This window comes from Otolemur garnettii, unplaced genomic scaffold, assembly GCF_000181295.1.
Source record: "Otolemur garnettii isolate 467f Iridium unplaced genomic scaffold, OtoGar3 scaffold00134, whole genome shotgun sequence".
Lineage (NCBI taxonomy): Eukaryota > Metazoa > Chordata > Mammalia > Primates > Galagidae > Otolemur > Otolemur garnettii.
The window spans coordinates 3,975,728-3,993,422 of NW_003852529.1; the positions used below are offsets into that span (position 1 = coordinate 3,975,728).

The window sequence follows — 17,695 nt, forward strand, 5'->3', positions numbered from 1 at the left end:
GCATGGGAGGAGGCACCTGCAGTGCCTTGGGAGGCTAAGGCAAGAAGATCACTTGAACTCAAGAGTTTGATGTTGCAGTGAGCTGTGATGATGTCACTGTACTACAGTGTAAGCAACAGAATAAGACCCTCTTAAAAAAAAAGTGAATAAAGGCTTTATCACCTGTGTGAGGTATCTCACCTGAAGCATGAGGTTCTTTGTTCTAGTGAAAGAAGTAATACTTGAACTGAAGTGTGACCCCTATCAAATTACTATGTTGAAGGCATAATCCCCAATGCCACCATGTTTGGAGATGGTACCTTAGGAAGTGATTAAAGTTAAATGAGGTCATAGGACGGGGCCCTTATCTGATAGGACTGGTGTCTTTCTTTTTTTCTTTTTTAGAGACAGAGTCTCACTTTGTTGCCCTTTGTTGTAGAGTGCTATGGAGTCACAGCTCAAGGCAACCTCCAGCTCTTGGGTTTAGGTTAAGAAGGTTGGGTTAGTAAGGTTTGCCTTACTCTTTCCTCAGCCTCCCAAGTAGCTGGGACCACAGGCGCCTGCCACAATGCCTGGCTATTTTTTTTGTTGCAGTTTGGCCAGGGCCGGGCTTGAACCCGCCACCTTGGTATATGGGGCCAGTCCCCTACTCACTGAGCCACAGGCGCCACCCAGGACTGGTGCCTTTCTAAGAGGAAGAGACACTAGAGTACATGCTGTCTGTGTCTCTGTCTCTGAGGACACAGAAAGAAGGTAGGCCTCTGCAATCCAAGAAGAGAGGCCTCACCAGAAACTAACCCTGTAGGCACTTTGATCTTGGACCTTAGTCTCCAGAACTGTTTGAAAATAAAGTCTGTAGGCCACCTAGCCTGTGGTATTTTGTTATGGCTGCCCAAGCAGACCAACATAATACTCAAACTTGAAAATGGGTACTCCTTTTGTCTTGTTGACAGTTATTAAGAAGTGCAGGAAGGGCCAGGCAAGGCAGCTCTCACCTGTGATCCTAGCACTCCAGAAGGCCAAGCAGGTAAATGGCCTGTGCACCAGGGTTCAAGACCAACCTGAGCAAGAGTGAGACCCCTGTCCCTACTAAAAATGGAAAACTAGCCAAGTACCGTGGCAGATGCCTGCAGTCCCAGCTACTCAGCAGGCTGAGGCAAAAGGATCTCTTTTGCCCAAGAGTTTGAGGTTGCTATGAGTTATGACTTCGTGGCACTCTACCCAGGGTGACAGAGTGAGACATTGTCTCAAAAAAAAGAAAAAGAAATAAAGATGTGCAGGCAGGAGCTCTTTACTACCCAATGATAAGATAGTGCTACATGCTGGACATCAAGGCAAAATCAGTACTAATCCTTCGAAGGTAGAATTAGGTTTCTCAGTATAAGTGGGTAGATTAGGATAGGGCCTACAAAATACAAGCTCCAGCTAGTTATGACAGATCCAAGAGTCACATGCTGTGAGACTATGGTAAAACTGCTGCATTCTTGGTGCTAATTTTTCTTTCTTTCTTTTTTCTTTTTTTTTTTTTGAGACAGAGCCTCAAGCTGTCCCCCTGGGCAGAGTGCCGTGGCATTACAGCTCACAGCAACCTCCAACTCCTGGGCTCAAGCGAGTCTCCTGCCTCCGCCTCCCAAGTAGCTGGGACCACAGGCGTTCACCACAACGCCCGGCTATTTTTTGGTTGCAGCCATCATTGTTGTTTGGCAGGTCCGGGATTCAAACCCGCCACCTTAGGTGTACGTGGCTGGAGCCTTAGCCGGTTGAGCTATAGGCGGCGCCGAGCCTTGGTGCTAATTTTTCTGTTGTTCTTAGTACTCAAAACATTTCCTTACATTCTCCAGGCTATCTCAGTCTTGCCAGGGGAGAATCAGGAGTTGTTTTTGTTCTTGCTCATTAAAGGGAGACAGAGTGCTCTCACATCAATCTGGTACAGTGATCACAATCACATAAGAGAATTCTGAGTGAAAGGTGAAACTCAGTGTCCCAGCGACTTCATTCATTCAACAGATAGCTACCAAGCACCTATTTTGATCCTACTCTAATCACTGGGGATACAACAGTGAACAAACCAGCAGAAGTCCTGGCCCTCGTGGAGCATTCATTCTAGCTGGGGCAGGGGAGACTGTAACAATCAACATAATGGATGAGGAAATTCCACAGTAAGGCTCAGCGCTCGTAGCTCTGTGGTTAGGGCGCTGGCCACATACACCAGGGCTGTGGGTTCAAACCTGACCAGGGTGTGCTAAACAACAACGACAACTACAACAAAAAAATAGCTTGGCGCTGTGGTGGCTGCCTATAGTCCCAGCTACTTGGGAGAGTGAGGCAAGAGAATCGCTTAAGCCCAAGAGTTAGAGGTTGCTGTGAACTGTGATGTCACAGCACTCTACCTAGGGCAACATAGTGAGACTCTGTCTCAAAAAAAAAAAAAAAAAGAAATAAGGAGAGAAAAGAAAGAAAGAAAGAAATTCCACAGTAAGTTAGAAGTTGACAAGAGCCATGGAGAAGCAGGAATGATAAAGGAAGGGGACAGAAGGGGAGGCCTCCCTGGGAAGGTGACTCATGCACAAACACTGTGAGGAAGAGTGAAAACGAGCCATGCCTCTGTACGGCAGAGGCAGCACAGAGACCCAGCAGGTCATGCCTGACACTTTCAAGGAAAAGCAAAGAGGCCGACTCATATGGGCTAAACCTGGAAGGTAATACTCTCTTAAGGAGAAGCCATCTGAAATTGTGAAATCTTTTGTATTTTGTTTTGTGCTGCAGAATTCTAGCACCTGGCAAGAAGGATCACATGAAGCCTAGTCAAAGCTTGGTCATCAACTGTTAATATACACATATCCTGAAAATGTAGTTTGTTAGAAGAAACAAAAGACCTATTTAACTAAAAGAGCTGCAAATTCACCACAGCTTTGGGAGATGTATAAAGATCCACAATTTTGCACATGAAGAAACTGAGGTACAAATACAAGACTATCTACATTTTTAAAGGCAGGCTAAATGAGAAATAAGAAGAAAAGTAAGTGATTACTCCAGATAAGTGCATCTACTAGAAAATGCTGCCTTTGCGTGGCACCAAGGAAAAGCTAGTCAGAATGTGCATCTCTGAGAGAAAGGGAGGAATGCTGCTCTGAGAAAACCCAAATACGAGACCTTCTCGTCCAGACCCCTCCTTTCTATCATGCCTGTTCGTGGTCCATCTCAAATGAACAAGCTTCTGTCAGGTGCCACCCAAGGATGCTTACAGGCACACCTCCTCCTGGGAAGGGTATGGTAGCAATGTATCTCAGGGTCCAACCAAACATCTACCATGATGCTCACTCACCTCTCCAGTGCTGACACTCAACAGTAATCTCTAACTTCTGAGCACCATGTTACTTGTGCTCCACCTAGAAGGTTACATTCTGAATGTGGTGCAAAGGGCTAGGGAGGCAGAGAAAATGCATACACATTTAAAATCTCTACTGAAAAGATGACTAGGCAATAGTATTAAAGACAAGTATGGAGAGAAAAATCACCAGAACCCCAAATGTCTTAAAATAATGATTTCATTTTCACATTATCTTCCAGTCTGTTTATATACCCATGTTTTAGAGGCAGTATGCATAACATTTTGACCCATCATAAACATTTCCCCACATTTCTACAGCTCTCATAATTACTAGTTTTTACTGTTGCTTAATACTCCATTGTATTGATGAGATAATTTTCTAAACTTTGTTACACGGAAATTGTAATATTTATGTAATAGCATCATTGCCACCTACAAATGTATCATCCTTATTTACCAAGAAGCTCCAAATGTGTGTAAAAGAAAAGAAGCAAAAAGACTAACTCAATATTTGCTTATTTATTCAATATTACTTACTGGATGTCTACAAAGTGTTTAGCACTGATCCAGGCCCTAGGGAGGGAAGTGAACAAACGACACACAAGCCCTGATGACTTCATGGAGCTTACATTCTAGTGGGGGAGAAAGACTCCAGCTACAGGGTACATGATACAGCAAAACGAAATCCACTGCTTCTGACTCCTAAACATCACAAAACCATGGCTGTTTCTAATGAATACACTCTACACAGTTCCTCTGACAGGGCAAAAGGGGTTGGTACACGTTTTCTGTAAAGGATCAGACAGTAAATATTCTAGGCTTTACTTGTCATGGGGTCTTTGCGGCAAGCACTCAAGTTTATCACTGTAGGGTGAAAGCAGGCATACACCATGAGTAAATTAGTAAGTGTGCCTGTGTTCCAACAAAACTTTAATTACAAATATGGGCCGAGAGCAGGATTTGACCTACAAGCTGTCAACTCTGTTCTATACATTTCAAGATGACCACTTAGACACTCTTAACTAGAAATACAAGGAAAAAATACATGCTAACCTCAACTGGACAACTCCATTCAGTTCACCTCTGCCGCGATTCCTATTTGTCATTTCCTTTTCACACCCACTGCCACAGCCCTAACGCAGGCTGTTATTACCTTTCACTTATGCAATTCCCCTGATTTTGCACATGCTATACCCCCAACCTGAATTCCCTCTTCCTCATTCTTCTCCATGAAGTATACCTGGACTATAATATAAATTAGATAAATTAAGGACTCACTATCAATTATTTTAGGAACAATAATGCTATTGTGGTTATACAGTTTTTTAAAGTGTCACTATCTTTTAAAGACACATACTGAAATTGTTACAGAAGAAATGCTATGATTCCTCTCATTATGGTTTTCAAAAAAAAAAAAAAAAAAAAAAAGCTACGATGTCCAGGATTTTCTTCAAGATAACCCCGGGTGGCAGTGGGCAGGAGATGGGGATATGGATGAAACAGCACTGACCTGAAGCTCAAAGCAGGGGGAGGGAGTCATTACATTGTTTTCTCTATTTTTCTATTTTTAAAAAGTTTCCCACTACAAAAAGTTGAAAACAAAAACTCCAGTTCAAACGCCAGACTGTACAGAGGAATTAATGCCCTCTTTTCCTTTGCTAACCTGGCACATACCTCTGTTTGTTCATTATTTTAATCTGCTCTGTATTGCTAAGAGCTGTTTACACCAAGGTGGTGAGCTCCCCAAGGACAGGCCTGCCTCATAGTCATCCTGTGGCTTTCTCAGAGTACATTAGGCATAACTGACCTCTGATGTTCTGAAGTTACCTGAAAATAGACAAAACCAAACAGACCAGAAAAGCAGTAACAGGAGCACCTTTTCCCCCGCATCCCTTTTGATCAAAATTAAATCTTAAGGACTTCTATCATTTCATTTAAATAAAGGTCATGAGTCATCTCTAGCTCCAGGCTTCAGTAATCCAACCTAAAAGTAGAAAATAACAACCATTTCTCTCAAATGTGTGAGAGGCAGTGGGGAGTGAGGAGAACAAGATTTTTGTTCCTAAAAAGATAATATTATTCTCCACTAGTGATTTCAAGGCCACCTATATTTTTAATGACAATAATTAACCCAGTGGAGGGCAGCACCTGTGGCTCATTGAGTAGGGCGCCGGCCCATATACTGAGGGTGGCGGGTCCAAACCCGGCCCCAGCCAAACTGCAACAACAACAAAAATAGCCAGGCGTTGTGGCAGGCATCTGTAGTCCCAGCTACTCTAGAGACTGAGGCAAGAGCCCAAGAGCTAGTGGTTGCTGTGAGCTGTGACACCACAGTACTCTACCAAGGGTGACAAAGTGAGACTCTGTCTAAAAAAAAATAAAAAAATAAAAAAACCCAGTGGAAGCAAAATGGTTATCTGGGCTGGCCTAGCACAGAAGTTTCAGTTGGAGTCATCCTACTCATTACAAATCCCTTACTTACCTGTACTACAAATCTCACATAAAAGGAGAAATAAATCCTTCAGCAGTCAACAGTGCTAATCACCAAACATGCCCAAGGTTAGTTTGATTTGGAGAAGAGATCAAGGAATTTTAAATGCCTTAAGTCCCTCAGAAAGACTTGCAAACTCACATTACTATATTTAGCAGAAAGTTTCCCTGGCCCACATTATATAAAATAAAAATCAAAAATTCTGCTTCTGAAAAATGGGCAGCTCTTTAAAGAACAGAAAATGAATTATGCGTAATTACAGAGCACCCTAATCTGGAATGAAGACATGCCTCAGTCATTTTCTGGGTCTACCACTAACAGCATGGACTGCTGAACGAGACACAGCTCCCCTCACAGGCACCTCTCTCACGGCTCCATCCAGCAACTCCAGTCCAATCCTTGTGCTCTGGCCCTGGTCTTGAGTCTTCAGTTGCTGGGCAGGTAATCTCAACACATGGAAAAGCACTCATTCCCCAACTAAGACCAACCAACACTCCTCTCCACCACCAACTCCCCTGGCTCTTCTGATGGCATGTTGGGTCTGAGACCCCAGGAACACCTAGTAAGTACTTCTCTCTCCCTCATTCCTGACCTCCCCTCTCTGACTCCAATTCCTTCCTGTTCCTATTCCCCAAGTCCAGTCTCTTATCCCTTCATGGTCAAATAACCAAATCAAAAAACAGAGTATGTGCAGCCAATACAAAGAACAAATTAGAACAAAACTTCTTGAGTTACGAGATTTCTACAAGGTGTTCAGAAAGGTAGGATGCAAAAATTAGTTTTAATATGATTCCATTTTAAAAACAATATCCATGGCTGGGCACCTGTAGCTCAGTGGTTAGGGTGCTGGCCACATACACCAGAGCTGGCGGGTTCGAACCCGGAGGGGCCTGCTAAAAAATGACAACTACAACAAAAAAATAGCCAGACATTGTGGTGGATGCCTGTAGTCCCAGCTACTCGAGAGGCTGAGGCAAGAGAATCGCTTAAGCCCAAGGGTTTGAGGTTGCTGTGAGCTTGACACCACAGCACGCTACTAAGGGCAACATAGTGAGACTCTGTCAAAAAAAGTAAAAAATAAAATAAAAACAATATCCAACACACTGTATGTATATGTATTTAAAATCCTGTATTATAGAGAAAGGAGAAAAAGACATGAAGAGGCACACATGAGCTACCTGGGTGGGGGTACTGCAAAAAATAAAGAGAAAGGGGCAAAATAGTGGATGTTACTAAAATACATACACGGACCATTTGAAGGAATCTGTGTAGAAGTGGACACAGATAGGTTTTAAAACTTTTAAACAAAATGAATTAAAAGTCTTGAACAAATCCAATGGTATAAATGCATCTTCCATAATTCAGAAAACAAAACATTTTAAAATTCTTTGCTAGTTACAAAACATGTCTACAAATTCTTTGACAGTTCTCTCATGAAAAGGCAGAAACAAATTACCCTCCCCTTGAATATAGTTGACCTTAGTAACCTGCTTCTAACCAGTGGAATGCACTAGAAATTACACTGCATGACTTCCCAGGTCAGGTGAGAAAAGGTAACATGGCTCCCATTGGCTTGCTCTTTCTTGTGATACCTGCCCTTGAACCCAGTCACTATGCTGTGAGACCAAACAGCAACATGGTAAGAGGTCACTTACCAGTGTCCCAGCCACAGCTCTAGCAGAGGTCCCATTCAACAAGCTGGCATCAGCTGCCAGACACCGTGTGCATGAGCCACTCTGCAGGTAATTCCAGTCCTGACCCCCAACTGTGAGCCACCCCACCTAACTTCTAGGGCAGCAGAGCTGACCAGAGTCCTACCCAAATTGCTGTTGTATGCAAAATAACACTTATTTTAGGAGAATAACTTTTTTTTTTTTTTTTTGGAGACAGAGCCTCAAGCTATCCCCCTGGGTAGAGTACCATGGCATCACAGCTCATAGCAACCTCCAACTCCTGGGCTCAAGCGAGTCTCCTGCCTCAGCCTCCCAAGTAGCTGGGACTATGGGCGCCCGCCACAACGCCTGGCCATTTTTTGGTTGCAGCCATCATTGTTGTTTGGCGGGCCCGGGCTGGGGATTCGAACCTGCCACCTTAGGTATATGTGGCTGGCGCCTTAGCCGCTTGAGCCACAGGCACAGATCCAGGAGAATAACTTTTAGAGCGGCTTTTTCACACAACAGTAGATAATGGAACAAATAGAATTTTAGATTTTGCAGAGTAAACGAGATTGTTTTCACTTTCCACCTCTGCTGTAGTTATTAGAAAGTTTACCCTTACCTATCTGTTTTCCTGCTTCCACCTGCTCAAGGACATGGGGTGCTAGGGCAGGAGTGTAGTGTGAGGAGTGGCAGACAGGGGAAGACCAGGGTAGTCAGAAGACCAGTTGCAAAGAGCACACATGCAGATATGCTGAGGATAACTCTGTGAAAAGTTACTCTCAAACATGGAAAGGGGGAAAGCTGGACAGAACCATAGGTGTCATACTGAGATTGAAGATACCAGTTTGAACTCAGATTTTTTTTTTCATCACAGCTCACAGCAAACTTGAATTCTTGGCTCAAGCGATTCTCTTGTTTCAGCCTCCAAGTCTCTGGGACTATAGGTACCCACCACAACACATGGCTATTTTTAGAGATGGGGGGTCTCACTCTTGCTCAGGCTGGTCCTGAACCTGTGAGCTCAGACAATCCACCTGCCGTGGCCTCCCAGAGTACTAGGATTACAGTCATGAGCCACTGCACCTGGCCTGAACTCATGATTTTTAAACATATACACAGAAAGAGATGGGTGTGGAGGGTATGTACAGAATATACATACTTTTATTTTCTGGCTCTGTCTACAGACAGTACCTAGAAGCAATGGCATCCCGTAGTAACGAGCACAATTCCAAACATTGGTTTCTAAATACCACCCTCCACTAAAAGGCCTAGGACTCCTAAGAGCAGTGGTTCTCAAACTTCCTAATTCCGTGACCCTTTAATACAGTTCCTACGGGTCGTAACCCGCAGGTTGAGAATTGCTGCCTTAGAGGAAGAGGTGATTCCAGAGCCAGGGCAGAGAAGATGTAAGAGAAGCTGGGTATATTTTACTGTACTAAACAATTAGGAAGTGTTTAAAGAAGGATAAGGATGTATAAGAGAGAAATGGCTAGATGGGCTCCCAGTGGCCAGATCCAGAGTAATTTGAGCATCAAAATAAATAATGATGCTCATAGTTACAGCCCACTGAATAGACGATAAATCCATCAGTCTATGCTAGAAGGAAGGAGATGGGCAAACTCATCCTTACAACAACATTGGAAGTAAATTTATAAACACAGAAGAGAGAATGAACACAAGAAAGTCACTACGTGGGGACCACACATCAGTGACTGAAGGATGTCTGATAAGGAGCAGTATACTGGCACAGTCTCAGACTGTTCCCACACAACATACTCATCAGTTGTGAAGGAAAAGACAGTGACATTACAGTGGAGAAAACCGATCCCTGGCAGATACCAACATGACCAGGGTTGTGTAATACAATGCACCCCTTGATGTGATGTGCTGTGAGTATCACAGCTTCATTTCTGTGATATTTTCATCAAGAAATCATGACTTGAATCTGGCCTGAGGGAATAATAAGGGATCCACCTTGCAGTTCATCGTCCAGAACACAAAACGGTTAAGGACAAGAATGATAGGAAAAGACCAAACATTCACCCAGTTTGGAGGACAGGAAGAGACATGAACTACATGCAACGCACTGTTCCTCAGAGGGACCCTGGAATAAAACAGGAGAGAGACGTGGCTGGGGCAGCAGCAAGCTGTGACTGGACACAGAGTTTTACTACTGCAAGTTACCTGAGGTGGATATGTAGTGGTTATCTGGGAGAACCCTTGATGGGGAGAGAGAAACACTGAAATATTTAACGATAACAGGCATCAAGCGTGTTAAGTGGCTGTACATGGCTGAGAAAAACTCCCTGGAGATACAGCAGCAGAGTAGAATTAGTGAACTGCAAACAGCACAGGAACTGGGTGAGGGGGAGATGTGGAAGACCCTCCCAGGCACAGAGGGAAGAAAATAATTTCTACCAGATACTCACACGACATACACTCACATATGCACACATGTGCATCTGATAAGGGACTTATCTGCTATAAAGAACTCTTGCAAATAAATTATAAAAAGACAAACATACTTGGCTCAGCATCTGTACCTCAGCGGCTAGGGAGCTCACCACACACACCAGAGCTAGTGAGTTCAAACCCCGCCCGGGCCTGCTAAACAACAATGACAAACTGCAACAAGGAAATAGCCGGGCATCGTGGCAGGCACCTGTAGTCCCAGATACTTGGGAGGTTGAGGCAAGAGAAATTAATTAAGCCCAAGAGTTTGAGGTTGCTATGAGTTGTGATGCCATAGCGTTCTACCCAGGGCGACACAGTGAAACTGGGAAAAAAAGACAAACACACCAATTTTTTAAATAGAAAAAAGAATTGAACAGATACTTCACAAAAGATGTCCAAGTGGACTATCAGCAAGTATTCAGTGTCATTAATCATTAGAGAATTGCACATTAAAGCCTCAAGAAATTATAATTTTGAGTCAGGGCCACGCCCCCACATCAGTGCGTTGATATGACTGGCCAGAGAGAAAGTGTCTCTTCTTCCCTGGCTGCCCAAGGGTTGCCTGCCAGCATGAACCACACAGTAACTATCTGGACCAGGAAGTTCATGACTAATGGACTACTTCAGAGGAAACAAATGGTCATTGATGTCCTTCACCCTGGGAAGGCAACAGTACCAAAGATAGAAATTAGAGAAAAACTAGCCAAAATGTATAAGACCACACCTGATGTCATCTTTGTATTTAGATTCAGAACTCACTTTGGTGGTGGGAAGACAACTTTGACATGATTTACGATTTACAAGGCTTTGACATGATTTACGATTCTTTGGATTACGCGAAGAAAAATGAACCCAAACATAGACTTGCAAGGCATGGCCTGTATGAGAAGAAAAAGACGTCAAGAAAGCAGCGAAAGGAACGCAACAACAGACTGAAGAAAGTCAGAGGGGCTGCAAAGGCTAACGTTGGTGCTGGCAAAAAGGCAAGGGAGTAAAGACTCTACAGTGATCTTATCTGCAGCCATTGTATAGATTTTTCACAAGAGGATTCATAAAGACTTTTCACGTGTCTGGTTTGAAAAAAAAAGAAGAAATGATGATTTTGTACCATTCATGTCACTAAAGTTAAAAAGGCTGACAAAACTGAATGTTGGGCGGCGCCTGTGGCTCAATGGGTAAGGCACTGGCCCCACATAACAAGGGTGGTGGGTTCGAATCTGACCTGGCCAAACTGCAACAAAAAAAAGATAGCCAGGCGTTGTGGCGGGCACCTGTGGTCCCAACTGCTGAGGCAAGAGAATCGCCTAAGCCCAGGAGTTGAAGGTTGCTGTCAGCTGTGTGATGCCACGGCACTCTACTGAGGGCGATAAAGTGAGACTCTACAAAAACAAAACAAACAAAAAAAACCCCTGAATGTTGGTGGAGACAGAGAGCAACAGGGACTTCTGCATATTGCTAATAATATTAGTTATCTGTTGTTGCATAATATTAGCATTAATGTACTCAACAGCTTAAATCAATACATGTTTATTATCTCACAGTTTCTGTGGGTCAGAAGTACAAGCACAGCTTAGCTGGGTCCTCTGTAGGTGCCATCAAGGCATCTGGTGGAACCACTGAGATTCATGAGGACAGGATCTATTTCTCAGCTCCCATGCATGTCCGTAACATTCAGTTATGGACTGAGGACCACAGTTCCTTACTGGCTGTGGGTGTGAAGCTGCCCTTTCAATAGGCAGCTCCCTATGTGGCAACCTGCTTCTCACAAGACAGGCACTGCAATCTGATGTAACAAAATCATGTGCGCAACACCATCCACATCTTGTCACCTATACTCTATTCCATTAGTAAGAAGCAAGTCACAGGTCCTATCTACACCCAAAGGGGCCACTTAGAATGTCTGTCACAGTTAGTAGGAATGTCAACTGAAAAACCACTTAAAACAAAATGGCAAGAAAAAAAGCAAAAAAGAAAAAAGAAAAAACCCAGCAGTTTCTTACAAAGATAAACATATACCTAAGACTATATGAGTATGTTTCACCTATAGTCAGCAGGTTAACTGTACACGTACATACCTATGAAAGTATATAGGGTAGTGCCTGTGGCTCAAGGAGTAGGGCTCAACAGCCCCACATACCAGGAGTGGTGGGTTCAAAAACTACAAAAAACCCTGGCCAAAAACTGTAAAAAAACAAAACGGGGGGAAAAAAAAAGTATACATACACATGTACCTAAATATACCTACATATACATGAAGACACCACTGCACGCCTACGTATTTACTCCCCAAAGAAATGACCATAAAAAGATGAGCATAATAAACTGGATATGGTGGCTTATGCCTGTAGTCCCAGCTACTCAAGAAGGATCTACTGAGGCCAAGAGTTTGAGACTAGCCTGGGCAACATGGCAAGATCTCATGTCTAAAAAGATAAAAGTAAAAGTGTTAGAGTTCTTTTAGAATTTGTCTAGTAGGTTTGCTAGTAAAAATTAGTTAGCTGGGTTGGCGCCTGTGGCTCAAGCAGCTAAGGCCAGCCACATACACCTGAGCTGGTGGGTTCGATTCCAGCCCCGGCCCACTAAACAATGATGGCTGCAACCAAAAAATAGCTGGGTGTGTGGAGGGCACCTGTAATCCCAGCTACGTGGGAGACCGAGGCAGGAGAATCGCTTGAGCCCAGGAGTTGGAGGTTGCTGTGAGCTGTGATGCCATGGCACTCTACCCAGGGCAACAGCTTGAGGCTCTGTCTCAAAATAAATTAGTTAGCTGGGTGTGTTGTCAGACAGCTATAGTCCCATCTACTTGGGAGGCTGAAGTATGAGGATCGCTTTAGCCCAAGAGTTTAAGGCTGCAGTAAGCTAAGATTGTGCCATTACACTTGAGCCTGGGGCACAGAGTGAGACTCTGTCTGGGGCGGGGGGGGGGGGAACCTTATACAAGAATGTTCATAGTAAATTCTATTCATAAAAGCTAGAAACTATAAACAATGCACATATCCATCAATAGGAAAATGGATGAATAAACTGGTATTTGTTTCAGTAAAATACTACTAGCAATAAAAAAGAATGAACTATTAACCCACACAGCAACATGGATGAATCTAGCAAAAGAAAGCCAACAGGAGCACAACAGGAACACATACTATGTGATTCCGTCCATGTGAAGTTCAAGAGCAGACGGAACACTAACCCATGGGAACAGAAACCAGAGCAGTGACGGACTGTGAGGAGAGGAGACTGGAAGTGACCAATTCTGTGTCTCGACTGGGATACTGATGACATCAATGTATGTCTGTCAAAATCCACCAAACTATAAACCTAAGATCTGTGATTTTCACTGCATTTAAATTTTTCCTGGATAAAAAACTGTTTAAGTACATATTAACAGAAAGCTAAGGGAGTCTGGCACAGCAGTTAAGAGCAGCAGTTATGGGCCAGCCCACCGGGATAAGCTCCGTTGTGCTTTCTTGGGCAAGTGATCGAACCTCTTTGTGTCCCTGCAGCTACCTGATAATTAAAGGAGTTAACATATAGACAGTAACTGAAGCAGCACCTGGAACCTATTATATACTCAATTAACGTTAGCTATTATTAAACAGAACTAAAAAGACAAATATTAATGCCGGGAAAATAAAATGTTGGCTAGGAAAAGACACATCATGGTTTGCTGAATGGCTCAATAGTGACTTGGCTTTCTTTTTTTTTTTTGAGACAGAGCCTCAAGCTGTCGCCCTGGGTAGAGTGCCATGACATCACAGCTCACAGCAACCTCCAATTCCTGGGCTCAAGCGATTCTCCTGCCTCCACCTCCCAAGTAGCTGGGACCACAGGTGCCCACTGCAATGCCTGGCTATTTTTTGGTTGTAGCCATCATTGTTTTTTGGTGGGCCCGGGCTGGATTTGAACCCACCAGGTCAGGTATATGTGGCTTATGTCTTAGCCACTTGAGCCACAGGCACCGAACCAGTGACTTGGTTTTCTATGAATCTAACAATAAAAGCTCTGAATAATAATCTAACCAAAATTATAATTACTGGGAAAATGAGAGCAATAAAAAAAAAAGCCAGATGATATCCAAAGATGGTTTTCTAAACAAGCCATGTAGAATGTATATGTATAACTTTGATTAAAAATAAAAAATGAAGGAAAAAACTATTGTAGGAAGTGGACTATCAAAAAATAAAACCAAGAAGGAAAATAATCAAGTGTTAAAACTTCAAATGAAACCAAAAAGCAATTAAAAAGAACACTTGTGGGAGGCCGGGTGCAATGGGTGGCTCAAGCCCGTAATCCTAGCACTCTGGGAGGCCGAGAAGGGTGGATCACCTGAGCTCACAGGTTCAAGACCAGCTGGTGCCTGAGCAAGAGTGAGACCTTGTCTCTAAAAATAGTTCAGCAAGCCGGGCGCAGTGGCTCATGCCTGTAATCCCAGCACTGTGGGAGGATAAGGAGGGAGAATTGCTTGAGCTCAGGAGTTTGAGATTTGCCTGAGCAAAAGTGAGACCCCCGACTCCTAAAAAAAAAATGAAAAACCCAGCTGGGCACCAGGGTAAGCGCTTGTAATCCCAGCAGCCTCTGGAGGCTGAGGCAGTGGGATGCCCACAGCCAGAGTCTGAAATTGAAGTGAGCTATGACGCTGTTGCACTCTGCTCAGGGCATAGGGTAGGACTCTTATCTCAACAACAACAACAAAAAATGGCCCAGCAAGTGTTAATCCTTTTGACTCAGCCTCCCAAATAGCTGGGACTACGGGTGCCTATCACAATGCTGGCTATTTTTAGTACTTTAGTGGCTGGTCTTGAACTCCTAAGCTTAGGCAATTAACTGCCTTGGCCTCTCAGGGTGTTAGCATTACAGGCTTGAGTCACCACACCTAGCTGAAATTCAGTATCTTATTAAATATATTACATATCAAAATTGCAAAAACAGTGCCCCTTCCCCCTCACAACTTAAGATTCCAAGGTCTTCTTGGAAAGACCTTTTTCATCCACAACCAGACTAAAAATTTCCCAATCCACTGGCTGGAAGGCCAGGGTGACAATGAATTAATATGAAAAGAGAATTTAATTATAATAATGTGTCACCTATATTCATATTGTACCCTTCACTGAGGAACATAAAACTCCTTAGTGATTTTATCTTAATCCTCAAAGCATTTCTAAGCAGTGAGATAATAAAGGAAATTGGAAAGAGAGTAGTTTGCCAACTTTCATTTACAAAGCCAGAATTAAGAGATTGGAATTCCAATAAACCTAGGGTCCTCAAACTTTTTAAACCGGGGGCCAGTTCACTGTCCCTCAGACTGTTGGAGGGCCAGACTGCGGGCCTTGGGATGAGTTGGCTGCTAAGTAGGACAGGCAGCGGCAGCAAAAACACTTGGCGGGCCGGATAAACGTCCTAGGCGGGCTGCATGTGGCGCGCGGGCTGTAGTTTGAGGACGCCTGCAATAGACCAGTGTCTGCTGCCTTCCTGTGCACACAGACACATACTTTCAGAACACAGATGCCACTTTCCATAAGTTATGGCTAGCAGGACCATGCTCTCTAAGAGCCCCAAAATTGGGCAGATGTGAACTATTGAGGTTTCATCTTGAAAATTATGCCTAATGTCCCCGCAAAGAAGAAGAGTTAGAAAATAACAGGAATTTATACCAATGCCACGTCTTTTTTTCCATCTTCCCTCTTTTCCCTCCCTTCCTTTCTTTCTCTTTTTGAAGCATTGTCTTTGGCTCTTCACTGAGGCTGGAGTGCAGTCACATGATCGTAGCTTACTGCAGCCTCAAACTCCAGGCTTCGGCATCTTCTACCTCAGCCTCCCGAGTAGCTGACACTACAGGCACCTGTCCCACGTCCACCTGATTTTTTAAAATTTTTTATAGAGACAAAGTCTTGGGCTCTCTCTATGCTGCTCAGGCTGGTCTTGAACTCCTGGTCTCAAGCAAACCTTGGTGTCCCAAAGTGCCAAGATTAAAGGTGTGAGCCACTGTGCCCAGCCACCAATGGCATTTCTACAGTACTGTAAACCTTACAAGCATCTATAAGTTGTTTCAACTGTTTTTCCTAACAGCTCTAAATAGTCAGCAAGACAGTTATTTTTCTTTCTTTCCATTCTGATGAGAAGTTCAAAACTCAAAAGGCAACTGAGGCCAAGTGCAGTGGCTCATGCCTGTAATTCCAGCACTTTTGGAGACTGAGGTGGGAAGATGCTTGAGGCCAGGAGTTGGACGCCAGCCTGAGAAACAACAGAAAAAATCAAATCATTAGCTGAGGGTAGTGGCAGACACCTATTGTCCCAACTAAGAGGGAAGTCGACGCAGGAGGATCGCTTGAGTCTAAGAGTTCCAGGCTGCAATGAGCCGTGATTACAACATTGCATTCCACCCTGGGCAACAGAGCAAGACCGTCTCTAAAAAGAAAAAAAAAAAAAAGGCTCAAGTGGCTAAGGGGGCCAGTCACATACACCTGAGCTGGCGGGTTCAATTCCAGGCTGGGCCCACCCAACAATGACGGCTGCAACCAAAAAATGGCCAGGTACTGTGGTGGGCGCCTGTGGTCCCAGCTACTTGGGAGGTGGAAGCAGGAGAATCTCTTGAGCCCAGGAGTTGGAGGTTGCTGTGAGCTGTTATGCCAAGGCATTCTACCCAGGGTGACAGCTTGAGGTTCTGTCTTAAAAAAAGAAAGGAAACTGACTCCACATCACAGTTTTTAATTGTTAAAGAAAGGATTTAGGGTGGTACCTGTGGCTCAGTGAGTAGGGCGCAGGCCAAGGGTGGCGGGTTGGAACCCAACCCCGGCCAAACGGCAACAAAAAAATAGCCGGGCATTGTGGCTGGTGCCTGTAGTCCCAGCTACTCGGGAGGCTGAAGCAAGAGAATCGCCTACTCCCAAGAGCTGGAGGTTGCTGTGAGCTGTGATGTCACATTACCAAGGAGGACAAAGTGAGACTCTGTCTCAAAAAAAAAAAAAAAAAAGGAAGGATTTATATTTTCGGGCTCCAAGTCCATTGTTCTATGCATGCCGTGGGAAAGCCTGTAAACAGAAGTTTGTGAAGATTAACCATTTAACTTTTAAAGTCTAGATTACTGATGGCAACTTTGGAAACTCCTGGCTTATTTCAGGTCGCTTCCTAAAACAAGCAAGCAAAAAAGTCATACATACTTGACTCAAGCACAATTATATTCATGGACTGTAATGACTATAATAAGGACAAAATATTTTTAATGAGTGAGTCTCCAGAGTGATGGTGGTGGCAATGCCTCTAGGGTGCTTTCTACATTGTCATAAAGAGTGAGAACTGCATTCACATTCAGTGGCAGTAAAAACAAGAATGCTAAACATCTTACAACCCCTAGTTGTGGGAACCTTCAGGTCCTGCACAATTGGGAAATGACTAGCATCCCACATGTAGATGAAACTGAAAACAATCTGCCCAGGAACAGACCAGGTTTGTAGGGCCTCCAGCTTATCAAAGAAGAGTCTTCTATAAGAAAAAGCATACAAAATTACCATTACAAAATTAGCTCTAGGATTTAAAAATATCAAATACATAGGAATATATATCTAAAGGTGAAGAATACTTCTATGCTAAAAAGTACAAAACCAATTAAAGACCTAAATAAATGGCTCAGCGCCTGTGGCTCAATTGGCTAAGGTGCCAGCCACGTACACCTAAGGTGGCAGGTTCGAATCCCCAGCCCGGCCCATCAAACAACAATGATGGCTGCAACCAAAACAATGGCCGGGTGTTGTGGCGGGCGCCTGTGGTCCCAGCTACTTGGGAGGC

The 17,695-nt window shown here is 43.8% G+C and overlaps 1 protein-coding gene, 1 non-coding gene and 1 pseudogene across 2 annotated transcripts in view; 2 read left to right on the forward strand and 1 right to left on the reverse strand.

Annotated features, from left to right (window-relative positions):
- The window catches only part of PACS1 (phosphofurin acidic cluster sorting protein 1), a 177,041-nt gene that overhangs the window by 140,617 nt on the left and 18,729 nt on the right, over positions 1-17,695 (reverse strand). The gene's annotated exons all lie outside the window — the stretch shown is intronic.
- On the forward strand, positions 10,484-10,923 carry LOC100954227 (annotated as a pseudogene).
- On the forward strand, positions 12,355-12,416 carry LOC111727968. The gene has a single exon (XR_002775390.1). It is a non-coding gene; the product is annotated as a U7 small nuclear RNA (small nuclear RNA).